Source organism: Scardinius erythrophthalmus (genome assembly GCF_964197995.2).
Source record: "Scardinius erythrophthalmus genome assembly, chromosome: 24".
Classification (NCBI taxonomy): Eukaryota; Metazoa; Chordata; class Actinopteri; order Cypriniformes; family Leuciscidae; genus Scardinius; species Scardinius erythrophthalmus.
In genome coordinates, this window is record NC_138244.1 from 29,598,253 (window position 1) to 29,618,264 (window position 20,012).

A 20,012-nucleotide genomic window follows, 5' to 3' on the forward strand; every position below is an offset into this window, starting at 1 on the left:
TTTCTATTGACTTTGGCTCTAATATTCAATAAACTCATTATTTGAAGAGATTTTCACTGAAGATTGAGCTGGAGTGTGTGTTCACTCGAGTGGAATAGAGGTTTTTGTACGAGCGTTTCATTAGATTGTATCACTGTGGTGGACTTTCGGTGGAGGAACTAAACTGGTGATCGGTAAGTCTGTCTATTTAATCACCTAATAAAAAAATTGTTTTATAGTTGAAACAAGAACAACATTTATTATTAATAATGACTATGTAGATAATAACACTTTATATTTTTTTTTCATAAATTATTGTAACCAAAGTTAAAATGCATTATATTTACAAATTCCTTGTTACATCTAGAATTGGTTGTTTGTCATGAGTTTTAATGTATTATAATTTCTAAAGGTGTAATAATGAATAGATAATATTACAATGTATTCATTAGATCATACATGCATAGACTTTTATAATGCAATATGTATGAAGGCTTTTAATAAAGTGTTACTGATATTGTTGTATAATTATTTAATCTAAAACAATGATATTATTATTAGAATTGCATTATTTCTTTTAACAAAAAGGAATTCTAAACGTATTTCCACACTGTGGCTCACTCTGCTGTGAATGTGCAGTTGTGTTGTGTCCAACCACCTAGTCGATGTAAGACTGCTGAAATCTTAAATGCAGTTTTACAGGAGTTCAAGTCCGCACTGCGTGCAATGGCTCCTCGCAATATGGATCGCCCGTCCATAATGAAGGTGAATTTGCATGACCTGTCCCGCTTTAACATCCTTGCTGGGGACCAGGGCTTCTTGTTCAGGTTACTGCAAAAGTGCATTAACCAGATAAGTGAGGGGTTCAACGTCCAGCTGATATTGACACTGTCCAAGTTTGGACAGAAAGATGGCGACCTGTTGGATTTGGGTGCATTGGTGGATCCTGAGTGTATTATGTGTGTGTCTGTGCACACTGCCTGTACGGTCCACTCAAAAGACCCAAGGATCCACATATTTTGGTCTCAGTATGGTGTGCAGGAGGTGGTGGGGAATAGAGGGAGTTTGTTCTCAGCTCTCTCTATTAAGACCAGTGCTGGTCTCGTTCCACCTCCTTTGAGGCACTGGACATCTAATGAGACACAGCAAAGTCGCATTGAACGATTGTTCAAATTTTCAGATGCTGTGAATGCTGGCATGAGTGTGGTTTGGGCAGAGCTGGCCATGCTGTTACTGTGTGATTTATATGATCGCAATGACAGAATCCCCATTGCGGCCCTGCGAAACAGTATCTGCCCGGGGACACTAAAGGGGTCCATGTCTATCCAGGGTCTAAGTGAGACCCTGGAGGCGAGGCCTCGTTTGTGTATCCCCACACATTCAGCAGGGCCAAGGATATGGTGTCTCAAGCAGGACATAATGTAAAGAGTTGCTTGATGACAGGATTGCGAGGACACTGCCTTCGCTATTTCCCAGCCTTAAAGTTTTACAGTGTGAACAATAATAAAAAAGTGTCGTGGAACTTTAAGGACTTCTGGGAAATCCACGACATTAACGAAGAACCATCCGTGGAGGCTAGGGCAGTGAGCCTGGTGGGAGACGTGTGTCTCGAATTGGAGAAAAGGGGACTTTGCTTCATCAGAAATACTGAGAAGTACATGCAGCATGGTATGCCCTGGGTGAAGGAGGTGCTTCTGAGGCTGCCAGAAGCTCTCCAGGGCCAGGACCTTATTGATGTGATGTGCTTCGTAAGCTGCATTGGGATCCTCCAGAATGGGGATTACATCAGTTTTGACAAACTGAGGGTCCTTCTGGAGGATCTTCCTCTGTCCCAAGCAAGGCTTAGGACATTACAGGTGCTGTCACAGTTTTTGTTGCCACGGATATATGGCATCAAACTCTGGTCCCTACATGAGACCATACCATATAATGTACGCGTCTCAGCTACTCGTCCACCAACAAAGAGTAGTGTGCCAGAGAGCACCGTGTCTGAGCCGGTGGCAGAGGAGGGTGCAGAGGATGACTTCAGGAGTCATGAGGAGAAGGCTTCTTCCACGTGCTCTCCCAGTGAACTGCTCCATCCGCTGGAGTAGCATGGAGCTGGCATTGGTGAATGTGAATCCAGACATTAGCCACAAAGAGGCATATGCCGAATACATGTGCCAGTGCCAGTCCCGGAGCATTGCCTTCCGCACGTTCAATGCGTTCTGCAGGAAACGGAACGTTATGATGAAGTAGTCATCCATTTATTTTTCTATTTATGTTATTTATGTTATATCTATAGGGTTACTGTTAGTTTTAGATTAGTATTTATAATAGAATTAGTGTAAAGTATAGATGTTAGTTAGTAATTAGGGTTCATTTGTAGGTTTGGTGTTGGTTAGGGTTAGGCTAAGTATTTTTATATATAAGAGAGTAGTAACTTGTTTTTGTTTTTTTACAGTGATAGCTGTGTTGGGTGTTTTTTTATGTAAGTTAGGGTTAGGTTTAATATAGTATAGCGTTAGGGGTTGTATTTTTTGTAAAAAAATAAAAAAAATGGCAAAAAAAATAAATAAAAAATAACAGTAACCCAACCTCTGACATTACACAAATCAGTGTACTGTCAGTGCCGGTCCCAAGTCCGGATAAATGGGGAGGGCTGTTGTACCATTCTAAAGGGTTAGTTCTCAGCTTTCCAATAAGTGTACTCCCATGTCGGTGGTATGTTTGGTTCATTAGATATTGACACTCGAAATTGAAACCGGAAGTGGCCATATCTCCTAACTAGAAAGACAGAATGAATCATAGGAGGGGTTAAAAGAAAGGTCCGGATGAGGCCTTTAAGATGAGACTATGTACATGTCATTCTGAGCTTTGGGGGCGGAGCTATGGGGCCTAATATATTTGTGTATCCAAAAACTATCTCGGTCTAGGAAGGATGCAACGACTCGTGATTGGTGTCATTGGAAAGGTCTCTGAGAGTGCTTTCCGACACCTCGTTTGTGTCGCTGCGACCTTCCTAGACCGAGATACATTTTTGAAACATGAATATATTTTGTCCCATATCTCCGCCCAGGAAGGGGCCAGCGACATAAACCAGGCATCATTCGAAAGGGTGACCCGGAATTGATCTTATAGCTCCGCCCAGGAAGCAGCCAGCGACATAAACTTGATACCATTCGAATGGGTTTCTTCTCACCTTTTCAAAGAGGCTACTCCCATGTGTGTGCTATGTAAGGTTTATGAAATATTGACACTCCAAATTTAAACCGGAAGTGTCTATATCTCCTAACTTGAAGGTCGCATGGAATCATGGGAGGGGTTAAAAGAAAGGTCCGGATGAGTTGCAGTTGTGTTGTGTGTGTGTGTGTGTGTGTGTGTGTGTGTGTGTGTGTGTGTGTGTGTGTGTGTGTGTGTGTGTGTGTGTGAATGTGTTGTGTTTGTCTCCTGCAGCTGGTCCCACAGTGAAGCCCTCAGTGTCTCTGCTGCCGCCCTCTTCTCTGCAGATCTCTGGAGACTCAGCCGCACTGCTCTGCCTGCTCAGCTCTTACTCTCCACAGGGGGCGCTGGTGAGCTGGACACTGGACGGGTCAGAGGTCACCGAGGGGGTTCTGACCAGCGCAGAGAGCCAGCAGGACGGCCGCTACAGCCGCAGTAGCGTCCTGACCCTCAGCAAAGCACGCTGGGAAGAGGGAGAGCTGTACGTCTGCAGAGTAACACATGATGGAGCTCCTCATGAGGTCTCGTTCCACAAGAGCTCTGAGTGCTGATGTTTCTCTCCTGAAGATGAGCCGTATCTGAGTGTCCTGTGTCAGGCAGGATTCACATGAGTCTAGTGCTGCAGCTGGAGTGATTTACAACTCAATACTGAAACTGAGTGTGTGTGTGTGATCTTTCAATCTGCTGTGTTTGCTGAAACATTCAATAAAGCTTCTCAACAAGTTCACTTTGTGTCTGACAACATCATTCAACTAACAGATGAAGATGCAGGTGCTTTTCAGAAGGTTGATGTAGCAGTAAATGTCAAATAAAGCTCTTGGGGTTTGAACATGGTCTCTGGAGACAGAGCTGCTCTATTCTGAGAGGATCACAATCACTCCACCCTGACAATGCAAATGGGGTTTTCAGTCTCACTCTTTGATTGGTTACATGATCTGGACTGGAACACTTTCACTTCTGCTTTAGTGAAGCAGCGCAGACAAACTGATCATTTATAGGAGATTAAAAAGTTTATTATATAAAAATATCATAAAAAAAGATCAAAATCAATAATCAGCCGTTCTGACACTAATTGTTTCATAATCATTACATTTATAGACAATGGTGTAAATATATTTGAAAATGTTATGAAAATCATAACTAATACATGATCACAAATGAAGAATCAGTGTGTTGTTAATAAATGTTAATATCATAGTGTATTTGTTCATTGTTCATACATGTTTATATTAAAGTGTATTTGTTAATTGTATAATAAAAACTCTTGGTTGAATGTGTGTTTCACTGCCAGTTTCTGCCCAGCCGACTCTCAGCCAGATCTGTCTTACAGTGCCTGGGCCAGACCTGGGCCATATCAGTCAATAAGAGTCGCTTTACAGGGTGTGGGCCACATCTGGGCCAGAGGAAGCTCTGTGTGTCCATGTTCAGTGTGTTGGGCCAGTTTTGGGCCGGGGACCCAGCCAGAAGTGGAGGTGGGCCAGGCAAAGTTTGCTCTCTGGCCTGCTGTTATCAACTCAAGAGTGAACCAGAATCATGTTGCTCTAGTGATGGAGAAACAAAGCTTTTAGAAACCATTGAACCGATTGATTTGCATAATGATTCACTGTATTGAAGCTCTGGAAACGCCACACGCTGGTCAGAACAGCGGAAACTCAGCATAAAAACACCTTTTACACACCAAATTGTTTTTATTTAAAGTCTAATCTATTCAATGCAATTACCAAATCATCTAATACCAGTAAATATGAAATGTCTTTATAATATGAGTTTGTTTATTAAATTGAAGGGCTTGTTTTGTTTGTTTTATGGAGAGCTTGGTAATCAGGGCTGCGTTTCCCAAAAGCATCGTAAGCCTAAGTTGATCCTAAAAACGATCATACGACTGATCTTAATATTACGGTCTGTTTCCCAAAAGCATCGTAGCTTAAGTAGCACTTGAAAATCTTCGTAGATCTACGAGTGCTCTGGAGTAATCGTACATCCCCAAGTGCATCTAAGATAAGTAAGAAGACAGATTTATGAGGACACCTGCAGGACAACCGGCAGATTACACCTTTAACTTTATTCAAATGTATGTGATTATAATATAAGGTTTTGATTGTACTTTATTTTACACTTTATTACTCTTTTTTGTTATTGGTTAAATTAATGTATAAATTAAATAATTAAAAAGGTCAGAAAACAAAACAAAAAAAATGAAATAATTTAATTTAATACTTTTGAAAATGAATTTGTTCACTCAAAATGAAATGAATGAACAAAAAAATAAATAAAAGAAATCCTTTAAATCTGCTAAAAATGGCATCTTTGTTTCGCTCTATCTCCTCTAAAAGGACATCAATTTCATCTTTTTGAAAGGTATCTTTTCGTGTGTGTTTTTTTTTTTTTTGTTGTTGTTTTGTTTTTCAGCCATTTTGTCAGTGCCTCCGCTTGTAGGTGCTTTATATAGACTTGTCTTGATTGCTAATCCACAACAGATGACAATTATTAGGTTAAACGTTCAGAATACGATTCCATATAAGGTGTTTCAGCACTTCACAAATGGACAGCGACTCTTAAGTAGCACGTAGAGCGCGTTCTCGCGCGTTCATGTTAAGTGCATTTTTGGGAAACGCTTGTGGAATTGCTGCGAGCGTTCGGAAGTTTGCACGTAGAAAGCGCTCTTAAGAGCTAAGATACGTCGTTATCGGGAAATCCGGCCCAGACCAATTAGACACTTTTAACTACAACTCCTTTTTTATTATAAAAATGTGTCAATAAACATTAATATTTAAAAATCTGATCTGAGATCAGGTAAAATGAAATAGACAGTGGTTCATGAGTTCACAGAGATCATCGCCCCCTAGTGACGAACCAGTGACATTTGGAAACAGTGATGACATGAAGCCAGTGCTGCCAGATTTGGGGAGTAACCCCAGAGTGCAGTCTGGACGATTGGGGTGGGGCGACACATTAAGGCGGGGCTACACGTGTCACTCCTCCCACCCCCAATTTCATTGGTTTATAATACAGGCATAAGCATGCGCATTATATATATATATATATATATATATTTGTCAAAAATAAAGTCATAGACTAAGATGTTAGATGTTCCAATGTTGGCTATATTCAAACTAATGAATACATATGATAAAATGTAGGCCTACAATTATTATTTTTTTATTTTTTTTACAAAGAAAGAGTACATTTGAAATATTGTTGAAATTGTAATTGTTGTAATTGTAACATTTTTAATAAAATAGCAAAACATATTTACAAGAGAGATGTAAGCGAAATCTTAAATGGTCAATATAAGTCTTCTAAATACATCTTTTGTCCTTGCATTGTGGCTCAGTCAGTGTCACACCTGAATGAATGGCTCATTATGCAGAGTGGGTGGGACATTAATCTAAGGTGTTAACTACTCCTCCCCCTCGCATATTGGCTTTCCAAGCAAAACCTGTTTTACACCATTTAAATCAATGTATTTTTTTTTGTGAACGATAAAGCAAGACTATTTTCACATAATTTTGAAGCTAGAACTCAAAGGGACAACATCCATTAGTCAAAAGTCTTGTAGACACATATTTAATATGTGTTTTGTGGTCTTAATTCAGCAACTTTCATTTTAATGTTTTCCAATAACCATGCATAAACATTATTCTCTTAACAATACAAACATCTACATACACGTTGCTCGCATATTATGGTAGCCCTGTTTGTGCTATATAGAGTGAATTTACACCTTTGCCATTAACATGTTTATAAATAACTGAAAAAAGCACAAATGTCAAGGCATGTCAGAACATCTCAAGGACCCCAAAAACACCCTGGTCCCCAGAGGGTTAAATTGAAGGGCTTGTTTTGTTTGTTTTATGGAGAGCTTGGTAATCAGACCAATTAGACACTTTTAACTACAACTCCTTTTTTATTATAAAAATGTGTCAATAAACATTAATATTTAAAAAACTGATCTGAGATCAGGTAAAGTGAAATAGACAGTGGTTCATGGGTTCACAGAGATCATCGCCCCCTAGTGACGAACCAGTGTCATTTGGAAACAGTAATGACATGAAGCCAGTGCTGCCAGATTTGGGCAGTTTTGAGTTTGATTAAGCTGGTAAAAATTGGTTTGGCGGTTTTCAAACACCTACATTTTATAGACTAATTGGTTAATAAACAAAACTCAAGTGTGCATGTAGTCCATAAAATCAGTCATCATGATGTGTAAATACACCGGCCCACTGCAGATCTGATTCAGTCAATCAAAGATCAGCAATCAGACGTGATCATTCATGACTGACGGGTTTTTAGTGAGATCATTTGTAGCTGTATATTCGAGTGATCAGTGTGTCAAAGTGGCATAAATATACAGTTGTATCTACAGTAAAGAGTGGGAGAGTGACCCAACTCTCTAAACGTGGATTACACCTGGTGGGACTCGAAGGCTCTTTATGAATATAACTGTAACTCTGAGAGCACAGTTGAATGACTTCATTGAAATGGAGTATGGGACTATGACTCCTGTCCATCATCATGTGCACACTGGCCTGATCAGGACATCTGCAACTTCTAAACCCTCCAGACTGCGCTCTACTCGTCCCGACCGCTGCTGGAAGAGGCTTCAGTCATTCATCAGTTTTGGCTGTGCTAATTTCTGTTATGATCTACAATGTGTACTTCAAGAAAGATGTACTCGTTCTATTTAAAGTTATGGCTTGTTTCCACTGAGCGGTACAGTATGGTACACAATTATTTCCGTTTCCACTGACAAAAGTTGTGAATGGTACCGAATGGTAACTCATCTGCAAACTCGACTGGAAGAAACAAGCGTCTTTTAGAGGAAATGTTCTCTTTTATAGAGATATTATCTTGCTAGAGAATATTCTCCTTTGGAAATAAAGGAAGTGTTGAAGTGCCCAGAGAAACTCTCTTGCTGACAGATAGGGAACTCAGTAATATTAAAGATCTGTCCTCTAGTGGTGAAGGATGGAAGTGCAATTAAAGTGATTGACTTTCCTACAGTTCGATTACATTGTAGTGGAAAGATTTACAGGAACAAGCACCACTCACATTTTCTCCACATTTGTGTCCAGTTTAGTAAGGGATATAAGATTGTGTTACATGTTTACTTACATCATAATAAATGAATAAAGTCTGTGAAAGGTTTGATATTGTGTAGTTTGTGATCCTCCATCAGCAGCTGCAGTTTCTCTCAGCTGTATCAGTGCAGTCACTGTGACGTCTGACTGACAGAGGTTTTTGTACGACTCTTTATCACTGTGTGAACACACCACCACTGTGATAACTCTGACAGTAATAATCTCCTGTATCTTCAGTCTGGACTCCACTGATGGTCAGAGTAAAATCTCGTCCAGTATTTGCTGTTCCACTGCCACTGAATCTAGATGGAGTTCCAGTATAAAGGGTGTTTATATAATAAATCAGGAGTTTAGGAGCTTCTCCAGGTTTCTGCTGATACCAGGCTAATAAGTTGCTGTATATTCCTACATCTATATTACACTCTATTGTTGCTGTTTGACTCTGTTGGACAGTTTTAACTTCAGGTTGAGTCAGAGTCACTCCTCTGGATTCTGAAGAAGAGAAATGAAAGTCAATTAGTTTGTTAAGCACCTTTTTAGAAAAAAACATTTGTATAATGATCAAAACAACAATGGCATATTATATTTATATTAAAAAGTAACAACCTTGAATAAACAGTGCAATGGTCCAGATGAAGATGTTGATTGTGTTCATTGCTGTAGTTTAGTCTTGTGTGATGATGAAGAGTGTGTTCTGTTCTGCTCTCAGTCATGAAGTGTTAAACTCACAGCACTATAAACACTCTCAGAGCACTGAAGCATGTGCTGACAATGCAAAGTGACTCTCTCTATTTAAATCATTATCCTGAAGACTGTAGATCAGTCACAAACACATTATCAAACAACTTCCTCATGTTGAGAAAGGCTAAGCTATTATACACACATTTCTGAAGAGTCTATTAACAGAATCACACATATTATTGATTCAGTCATTATTAATATTTAAATTGAACTTATTTAACCACTGATGAGGACACTATTGATTTGAAGACATTAATATTAAATATTGATATATTAATTATATTAAGTTGCTGTAAAATGTTGAATTTTAATATAGCTACCAGTCATGCTTCATTAAGCACACACACTTCTCAAGATTTGTTAAACATCGTTTTCTTGACAGCATTGCTTTAACTGTGTACAAACATCTGATAAACGTTTGTTTTAAAAAGTGCAGATTCACTCGTAACCAAATGCAACATAGACGTTTCCTAAATGTGTGTTTAATATTTGACAGACGCAGTGAAGAGGCTCGAGATGAAATATGAGACATCTGATGAGTGAAGAAAATAAAGAAAAGTCAAAGTAAATATCAGAATATTTATGAACCATTTACAATTAAGCTGTGTGGAAAAGTATGAAAATATAATTTATTTGTGTGTGTTTAGGATGCATGAAATACAGCTGAAAATAGCCTTGGCAAGACTAAGGATTTGGCATTTATTCCAAAAATAATAAAACTAAATAATTTCCATGACAGAATGCTATTAAACACAACAAAACTGAGAGATGTGATGGAAATGACACTGTGGTGATGACACTGATTTGCTTTTTCAGCAAAATGACATTATTGTAAATGTTCTATGAAAAGGAGATGCATGTCAGTAATTGTGTAGTCTTCTACAGAAACATTAGACTTTATTTGATGGTTTGTAACCCCAGTATATCTCCAGAAACTAGAGAAGTAGTGTATTCCAGTAACATGAAGCTCCTGTGAGGACGCTGAACATCTGCTGATGGAGCTGCTCTATTCTGAGAGGAACACAATCATCCTGATGATGCAAATATGAGTTTCTCTGTCTGACACTTTATTAGTATTCATTAATAATCTGTTACCTATTTAAGCATCAAGAACGGTAAAACATAAACACTGTCGGCCAACATCGGTTAACAACATGTAGGCTTCAATGTTATCGTCTAAACGGCTAAAAATTAGGGGTGTAAATCGGACAGTTCATCACGATACGATTCGATATCGATTCTCTCAGCGAGCGATACGATTTTTTTCGATACTTAAAAAAATTCTTCGATACGATTACGATTCGATTCGATTCATGGCTATATCGATCGATTAATCGATATTTAGATATTATGCGCCACTTTACACAACCAGTTTCATTTTTATTAACTCACAAATGCAACCAAAAGATATATAACATGAATGTTTAATTAAACACTTTGAAAACGGCACCCTCTTTCCCAATTGGGACATTTACAACAACACAACAAAAATAAAAATAAATAAAAATAAATAATGGATGGGGGATTGATAAAATCAATCAAGCTTATAATGGCAACAGTCAATAAAGCCTTCCAGTCTTTTGTGCCAACATGTGCAATAGTGCAAATAACTGAGGTACTCTAGTTAAATAAATAAATGAAATAAAACAAACTAATAAAAAATAAATACAAAAATAACTTTTAAACTGTTAAACTGTTTAACTGTTAAACTTATCTGACATTTGATCTTTCACACAACATAAGATCTATGAATCAAACAAGTGCTACAGGGCAGTGGTCTCTTTTGAGAGATTTTTCTTTAAAAAAATCAACTGATCAACATGTACAGGAGAGAGGACACTGCGTTCTGAATTGACAATGTCACCTGCAGTGCTAAACACGCGCTCAGACGGTACACTGGTACCAGGAATGCACATGTATGTTTTGGCAAGGTTTGCCAGGAGGGGAAACTCAGTTTGATGACTTTTCCACCACTCCAACACCTTACCCCCCAAGTTCAAAGATGCAGTGTCTCTGTACTTAACAACTTCAGCATGGGCCAGCTCTTTAGGGGTCTTGACAGTCTGGCTAGGGTCCACAGTGCAGAATGTGTCACCAAAGAGATCTTCAAAGGGTTTTGACTTCTTGAAAGGAGGAACATGTTCTAAAATTACAACAACAAAAAAAGCATGGCTTAGTTATGTCAGAGAAAATATAATGTGTGCCTCTTACAGTTGTTACTTGATAAATAAAAGCACATATCACATTTTCAGGCTGTTAACAGCAAAAAAGAATAGAATAAATGTTTAACTACATTGTGTACATACATACCTTCTTCAGTGGTTTCAGCCTGGAACACTGGCATCAATTCAGGGTCATCGTCACCATCATCATCAGAAGTTTTGTCAGCAGATGAGTGAGCTGTTGCATTCTCAACCTGTGACACTGTGTCATTCTGTAGATTATAACACAGACACACATTCTCACACACATAGCAAATGGAGAGGCAGTGCATTTTAATGAATTTATAAAACATTGCTGAACCTAAAAAATATATTCTTACTTTCTGGATCATCAATTCTGCAGCCTCATGGATGAGAAACTGGAAGGTTGCATCTCTTTCCTCTTCACTTAAAAAAGGCAGCTTTTTAAATCTGGGATCCAAGGCAGATGCTCTATATAGAACTTGTCTCACATCAATATATCGACGTTCTAGATCCTCTGCCATTGCCTGCTTCATCTCTGTAATCACACTGGAGTCTTCAGCCGTGACAGTGAAATGTTTCAACAATTTAGCTTGAAGAGGTGCAATGACAGATACAGTTGGCTGCTCTTCCTCGCACATAATGGTGGTGGCAGTTTTCACTGGTGAGAGTAGCTTAACCATATCTTCAGCTACAGTGATGTTAATTTCATTGAGGGTATGCTGCAGGTCATTTGAGAGTTTCCTTAGTTTTTTGTCCAGCAGTGAAGCACACACTGCAGCTTGTTGCTCCAAAAATCGTTCCAGCATATCAAAGGAGCTGTTCCAGCGAGTGATCACATCTTGTTTAAGCTTGTGTTCTGGAATTCCGAGCAACCTCTGCTTCTCTTTTAAAACAGTGGTACCAATCGTGCTGCGGTGAAAAAATGACACGATTCGTCTCACTCTTCCCAAAAGACGTGTTGCACCAGCACATTTCAGGCCTTTCTGTGTTGCCAAGTTAATGGTATGCGCAAAGCATTTAATGTGAGGTGACAGATTTGCCTCTGCTCCAGCTATTGCCATATTGCTGGCATTATCGGTGACCAGTGCAGGATTTTTGTCAAGTATATTCCACTCTTCACAAGCTTCCCTCAAGACTTTACCAAGATTTACCCCGGTGTGCGAGTCATTTAAAACACGTGTCTGCAGAACATAATTCTTCATTTGCCAGTCAGTGTCAATATAATGACAGGTCAAAGTTACATAACCTTCGGTTGTACAGGATGTCCATCCATCTGTTGTGATTGCGACTCGTTCTGCATCAGTTAGTGCATGCTGTATATTATCTTTCACGCGTCTGTACAGCTTCGGAATGCAACTTTCACTGAAGTGCTGTCTTGATGGAATGCTATATTTCGGCTCCAAAGTATGTAGTAGGTGACGAAAGCCTTCGTTTTCAACTACACTGTAGGGCCTCATATCCTTGCATATAAAAAAAGCGATCGCGGACGTAATGCTAGTTGCTCTTTTGGAGTTGTGGGCTAATGTCGGGGCGAAGAAGTTCTTCATGGGGGGTGACAGAGGCTGTTTTTCGTCAGCCAAATTACTCTCCTCGATTCCATGTTTTCTTTTCAGATGCGCTGACAAGTTTGTGGTGTTTCCCGAATATTTTAGCTCGTACTGGCAACGTGAACACATAACATGGGTTTTATTTACCTGACCATCTTTTTTGGAAAATACAAAATGTTTCCAAACCCACGATTTGCGCCCGACAACAGTGTCAAAATGTTCAGCGTCTGTCTTTTCCATGGTCTTTTCGCTGCTACAGCCGCTTTGTTGCTGCATCTCATTCGCAATCCAACACACACAAGTGGCTGGCGCAGGCAGTATGGTGAGAAAAACAAAACGCGCGCTTTGGCGGAAATGCGTAAACGGATGTTACGTGAGGACGTGGAGACTGTCAAAATAAAGGTACCTCATATCGATATTTTGCGTGTGGCATCGATGCATCGTATCGTTAGACGTTTGATCGATGCATCGATCCATATCGATGTATCGTTACACCCCTACTAAAAATAATAGACAATGAATAACAAAGCTATGAAAAGTGTTTCAAATCAATAAATGAACATTTCAGAAGTTTTTATTTTTCACAAATAGCCTATTAAACTACAAACAAAATGATAAAGATGGTAGAGCTGAGATTTGAACTCAGACCGCTTGAAGCACCGCGGCGCTCACGTTGTAGCGTTGACCACACAGCTATCGTCTGAACTCTGTCTTATGAGCATGAGCTTAAAGCAACACTAAGTAACATTTTTTACCTTAAAATAATGTTTCTGAAATCGTATCAGTGGTTCATCAAGTCGTAACAGAAGTGAAAGGCACTTCTGGATTCGCTTCGCAGCTCAATATCTGCTATAACCTCACTCTGCAAGTTTGCCAAACTGGGTTGCGTTTATGTAGTTCGAATGAGACATAAGAAAACTACAAATTTGACTTGCTTTACGGCAAGCGTTACAATAGTCATTTATTTTTTCTTCGTTTCTGATGTCGCAATACATCATGCTTTCATGAAATCATGCAACATACTCTACCTTGCCTGTGAACATCGTTCATTCAAAGCCGGAGCTGGATAAACAAATAGCGTCCGTGCGACAGTAGCTGCGGGCGGCAAAATTATTTACGACAGCGGTAATGGACAATTCCGCTTCCAACCTGTAGGGCGACCGAAGAGGAAAAGTTCCTTAGTGTTGCTTTAACGTCTTATGCTTACGCAAAGCCTCATTGATGCGACATTTTTCTATTGCAATGTTTTATGTTGAAATGTTTTAATTATTTATTAAAGAAAATTATGCTAATCATAACAACCAACTGTACGCCTATTTAAATATTAATTAATGCTAAAACACAAATACTGCTGACTAACATCAGTTAGCAAGTCCTGACAATGTTTTAATTTTACGATCATTTAGTTTAATTTATTTTACTGTTATGTTTTAGTTCATAAATCTAGGCCTAGGCTACTAACAAATTAAAATACCACGAAATATAAGAACAAGGTTTTGTGTCTTATATTTCGCAAGAGATACATGCAAAATCATCCAAATCATTCGTAACACATGCAATAAATAAGAAAATTCTGAACAGAGACAAGCAGAGACATTTTAAAGCAAAGACTATGTATGAAGCATGACATGCAGTGAACATAAATACTCGGTTCATTTCCACTGAATATAACAAAGAAAATAAGGAAATATATCTCCACTCTATTCAGTGTTGCACACGCAATGCGTGTTCTGGACTACACTACCCATAATTCCCTCCCGCGCAAACTTCAATTTCATGTCCTTACGACATTAAAGGAACAGCTCCCTATTTCCCCTTTCTCCCACAACACTTAGTAGCAATTCCCTCTCTCTAGGATAAGCTGAAAGCTCTGCCATCATATGTTGCCTTTTTACATTTTTGTAAAAACGTTACATTTACTGACCGAGTCTATTTCTTTCGTTCTCCATAAATTAATGAGAACATTTCATTTAATTGAAAGGAGGGTCCCACTTATTTATTTATTTAGTTGGAATTCAGTCAGCTTAACTGTTAATGTAATAAAATAATTAATAAATAAAACAAACATATACAATTGTTTCTTAACTTGCCTGTGACGTATGCAGTGCCCAAATTACTATTTTGGACAGACAATTGAAACCTGCCTCTCAATTAAATGAAATGTTCTCAATAATTTATGGAGAATGAAAGAAATAGATTTGTTCAATGTACACAATCACTAATTTAGTCATTTCACACGCATCCGATGTAAAAAAAAAAAAAAGAAAAAAGTATGATGGCAGAGCTTTCAGCTTATAGATTCCCCTATCCTAGAGAGAGTGAAGTGCTACTAACTGCTAATGTGGATTTCTGTCTAGATATGCAATAAACATTTTGCAAAAGAAAACCTTAAAAAGTTTAATTATAGATAAAGTAAGACAGAAACAAACCTGTTCACCGGCCATTTTCCTCAGCTCTGGCAAAGGCAAATTTCAAATCAGTGCTTCTCCCGGGAGACTAGCGCTAAATTAATCCCCTATCTTAGTATGGAATTATATATGTGCCAATAAAAATGAAAGAAACTTTTGCAAAAACGAAAAAAAAAATTGCATTGACAATGGAGAAAAACACTAAAAAAAAAACACTAAAATAAAACCAATCAAATAAACACCAAAAAAATTAACATCGTCTTCAAATAAACTGCATTCTTTGTTTATGATTGTCCCGTTCCCTTTCGCTAAACATGCGTTTGATTGCGCTGCCAGAGTTTTCGCTTTCGAATTAGAAGTTTTTGTTTACGCTGCACAAATTAACGTTCGCCATTCTGGCACATCATGTGGGCGGGCTTAACAGCAGTTTGCTCTCATTGGCTAGTGAGATTTGGATTGAAGGCTCCTTGAACCGGAAGTAGAGACTCAGCGGCGCGAATTTTGGAATCTGTGGGACAGTCTAACGAGTAACAACAGTATAATATTAAAGCACATCAATATTAATAAAACACGGATATTTTTTCCGAGATGAGTAATCAGGAGCGGCACGGAGCGTCATCAACATCCTCAACGGCCTCAACCGCAGGGCTTTCGAGGTAGCCTGAGGTAAGTTTAATATAAAATCAATAGACAAATCTAGATACACGTTTTTTTTCTGCTCTCTATCCAAGCTATGTCTTTATTTAGATCGGTCGTTACGTGTTTTATGTCACGTATAGTCTTATTATTCACATGTCTGCAATGCACTTTTGTACTTTAAAAAATACTTTGATTGCTCTTTATACATTTAGCCTTTACCCCCAACATGCCCCTAAAACAAAATGAAATATTAGAGCAAGTTTTTCCTCAGACCACCTAACAAATGAAGCTGCACAGTGGTAACACAGGGGTTAAGTTCATGTTTTTAAGAAAGAAACAATAAGAAAAGTGTCAGACAACAGACAGCCAGGCAATGGCACTAATTGAGACAGAGAGGAAGAGGTGGCGTGAAGTATTGAAAAGAAGAGTGTCAATAATCCAGTCTCTCAATATTATTAACTCGTCTTTATCTTTAGGTCATGTTCCAAGAACATTTAAACTGGCAATGATAAAACCTCTCATTAAGAAACCACAATTAGACCCGCATAATCTAGCAAATTATAGACCCATTTCAAATCTACCTTTTATGTCTAAAATACTAGAAAAAGTTGTGTCCACTCAACTGGGCTCTTTCTTGCAAGAAAATGATATCTATGAAAAGTTTCAGTCAGGATTCAGGTCGCATCATAGCACTGAAACTGCGCTCGTTAAAATCACAAATGATTTACTCTTAGCTTCTGACCAAGGCTGCATCTCAATACTAGTTTTACTTGATCTAAGTGCTGCGTTCGATACTATAGATCATACAATACTCTTAGATCGACTACAAAATTATACTGGTGTTCAAGGACAAGCATTAAGCTGGTTTAGATCATACTTATCTGACCGCTACCATTTTGTCTATTTAAATGGAGAAAAATCGATCATAATTCCAGTAAACTATGGAGTGCCGCAGGGATCTGTGTTGGGCCCTCTGTTATTCTCAATATATATGCTGCCACTTGGAAATATTATAAGGAAACATGGAATTAGTTTCCATTGTTATGCTGATGACACTCAAATATATATTTCATCACGGCCAGATGAAAACGCTAAATTATCCAAATTGACAGAGTGTGTTAAAGATATAAAAGATTGGATGACGCGTAATTTTCTTTTATTAAATCCAGACAAGACAGAGGTAATACTTATCGGTTCAAAAAACCGCCCACAGAACCTCTCACAATACAACTTTGACATCGTAGGAGGTCCTGTTACTTTATCCTCTACAGTAAAAGACCTGGGTGTTATACTCGATTGTAACCTGTCTTTTGAAAATCATATTTCGTATGTTACGAAAACAGCCTTTTTCCACCTTAGAAACATTGCTAAGCTACGTAATATGCTATCAGTTTCTGATGCAGAAAAGTTAGTTCATGCATTCATGACCTCGAGACTAGATTACTGTAATGCTTTATTAGCCGGTTGTCCTGCATCCTCAATAAACAAGCTACAGTTAGTCCAAAATGCAGCCGCTAGAGTTCTTACTAGATCAAGAAAATATGATCATATAACACCGATTTTATCATCACTACATTGGCTACCTATAAAGTTCCGTATTAATTATAAGGTATTGCTATTGACTTATAAAGCCCTAAACGGCTTAGCTCCAGTCTATTTAACGGATCTTCTATCACCCTATAATCCATCACGCCCTTTAAGATCAATAAATTCGAGGCTTTTGGTCATACCTAGGATATCCAGATCAACCAAAGGAGGGAGAGCATTTTCACATTTGGCTCCAAAACTCTGGAATAGCCTTCCTGATACTGTTCGTTACTCGGACTCACTCTCCCAGTTTAAAACTAGATTAAAGACGCATCTTTTCAGCCAGGCATTCATATAATATTGTTAATCTCACAGTTTCAAACTACAATCCGGCCTCTAGTTCATAAATGCCAGAGGAGAACTGGCCCCCGACTGAGCCTGGGTTCTCCCAAGGTTTTTTTTTTTTCTCCATTAGGTCACCTGATGGAGTTTTAGGACACCATTAGGTCACTTGATGGAGTTTTTCGGTTCCTTGCCACTGTTGCCTTTGGCTTGCTCAGTTGGGGATATTTTGGGGATATTTAATTTAATTTTATTCTATCAATCAATAAATTCCACTAGAAACAAACTTTGTTGTATTATTTTATTTTAATACTGTGAAGCTGCTTTGATACAATCTGTATTGTGAAAAGCGCTATACAAATATACTTGATTTGATTTGATTTGATCTTGCTGAGAGAAACATGGCTCTGAGAGGATCCACAGACACACTCTTCCGGCCCAATAATGACAGATTCCTGAAAGAAGAAGAGCTTATGGCCAAATCTGATCCTGTCTTAAAGCAACATATAGATAGAGAAGAGAGTGGAGCAGGGAACATGACTAATAAATACCTAATAAAAAAACATACAAAATGAACTGATAAGTGCTGTCAGATCAAACTTTGCAAATACTTTTCCATTATACTGGATTGCACCCCTGATATAAGCCACACAGAGCAACTCTCAGTTGTCATTAGGACTGTGTCAGTGGAGGACAAGCCACAAGTGAAGGAACACTTCAGTGAGCTGATGCAGTGTGTTTCAGCTGGATACGGCAGTGGACCGGCTTGGCAAAACAAAACTTTCTTGACTGACTACCGCGGTAAAGGCTTTGCTTCAGCTCCAGCTTTAGCAAGAGAGATGTGTGAAGAAATGAAAGCGGATGCTGTTCTCAAAGAGAAGAGGCTGTGATCAACACGTAGACAGTTCTCATATGAATGTCCAGATGAGCCCATCAGTGATGCACTGAAGAGGATGGAGAACATGTGTAATGTAGTGGTGGATGTGGCCATTGTGTCGCTGGAGGAGAGGTTCAAGACCTTGGCAGAGGTCAAGGAGAAGTTTGGTGTTCTTGTCAACTTCCCTAAGATGAAAAATGAAGAACTGATGCAGCAGTGTGTGAGACACTAAGCGGCACTTTAAGTAATGGTGGACAATCAGACATAGATGAAAACAACTCGCCCTAGAAATGAGAAGTTTCCCTGACCTACCATCAACCAACATGAGTCTCAAAACTTGAACAAAATGCGCTGGACTGTATCATTTAATAGAGTTTTTGCACTTTTTTGTTGATTTGTAGATTAATTCTTCTGTGATTCTTTTTTTTCTTCCAGATTTTGTATTAATTATTTATTTCAACATTTATTTATTTAATATTTATGTTAACATTCATCAGTATTCATGTTACATTATAGTAAGGTGTAATTGATATGAATGATCTATCTAAAATCTCTCCTAGGGAACCAGCGGAGCCTGAGCCGGCCCTGCATTTGAGGGAGAGACACACATTAATGGCATAATAATATTAGTCAATGAACAATGAACTGGGTTAATGTATTTAAGCATAAAGAAATCTTATATCATATTTACCTTTAAGGTCTTTAGAAACTTTGAACTAAACATTGATATTGTGTAGTTTGTGATCCTCCATCAGCAGCTGCAGTTTCTCTCAGCTGTATCAGTGCAGTCACTGTGACGTCTGACTGACAGAGGTTTTTGTACGACTCTTTATCACTGTGTGAACACATACTGACTGTTTGGATAGTGGAAACTCTGACAGTAATAATCTCCTGTATCTTCAGTCTGGACTCCACTGATGGTCAGAGTAAAATCACTGCCAGATCCACTGCCACTGAATCTAGATGGAGTTCCAGACTGGATGATTGTTGCATAGTATATGAGGGGTTTAGGAGCTTCTCCAGGTTTCTGTGAGTACCAGGCTAAACAAACATCATTATACACACTACTGCTGGTTTTACAGTTTATTCTGACTTCTTCTCCTGGTTGAACTGCTGATATTGATGGACTCTGAGTTACAGTGATCTGTCCTCTACACTCTGAAAGAAAACACAAACAAAAATTAAAATGATATATATGATGATATACAGTATATGATAAATATATATATATTTCACATTTTAAGAGAATTAATAATTATTGTAAAAACTGTATTACACAAACCTTGAATAAACAGTGCAATGGTCCAGATGAAGATGTTGATTGTGTTCATTGCTGTAGTTTAGTCTTGTGTGATGATGAAGAGTGTGTTCTGTTCTGCTCTCAGTCATGAAGTGTTAAACTCACAGCACTATAAACACTCTCAGAGCACTGAAGCATGTGCTGACAATGCAAAGAAGTGGGCAGGATTTACAACAGCTTGTGC

The 20,012-nt window shown here is 38.5% G+C and overlaps 1 gene segment (V, D, J or C); it reads left to right on the plus strand.

The window, feature by feature from the left end:
* Positions 1-2,073: 2,073 nt before the first annotated feature.
* On the plus strand, positions 2,074-3,731 carry LOC308684645 (immunoglobulin lambda constant 7-like). The segment is given in 2 exons: positions 2,074-2,188; positions 3,415-3,731.
* Positions 3,732-20,012: the final 16,281 nt, after the last annotated feature.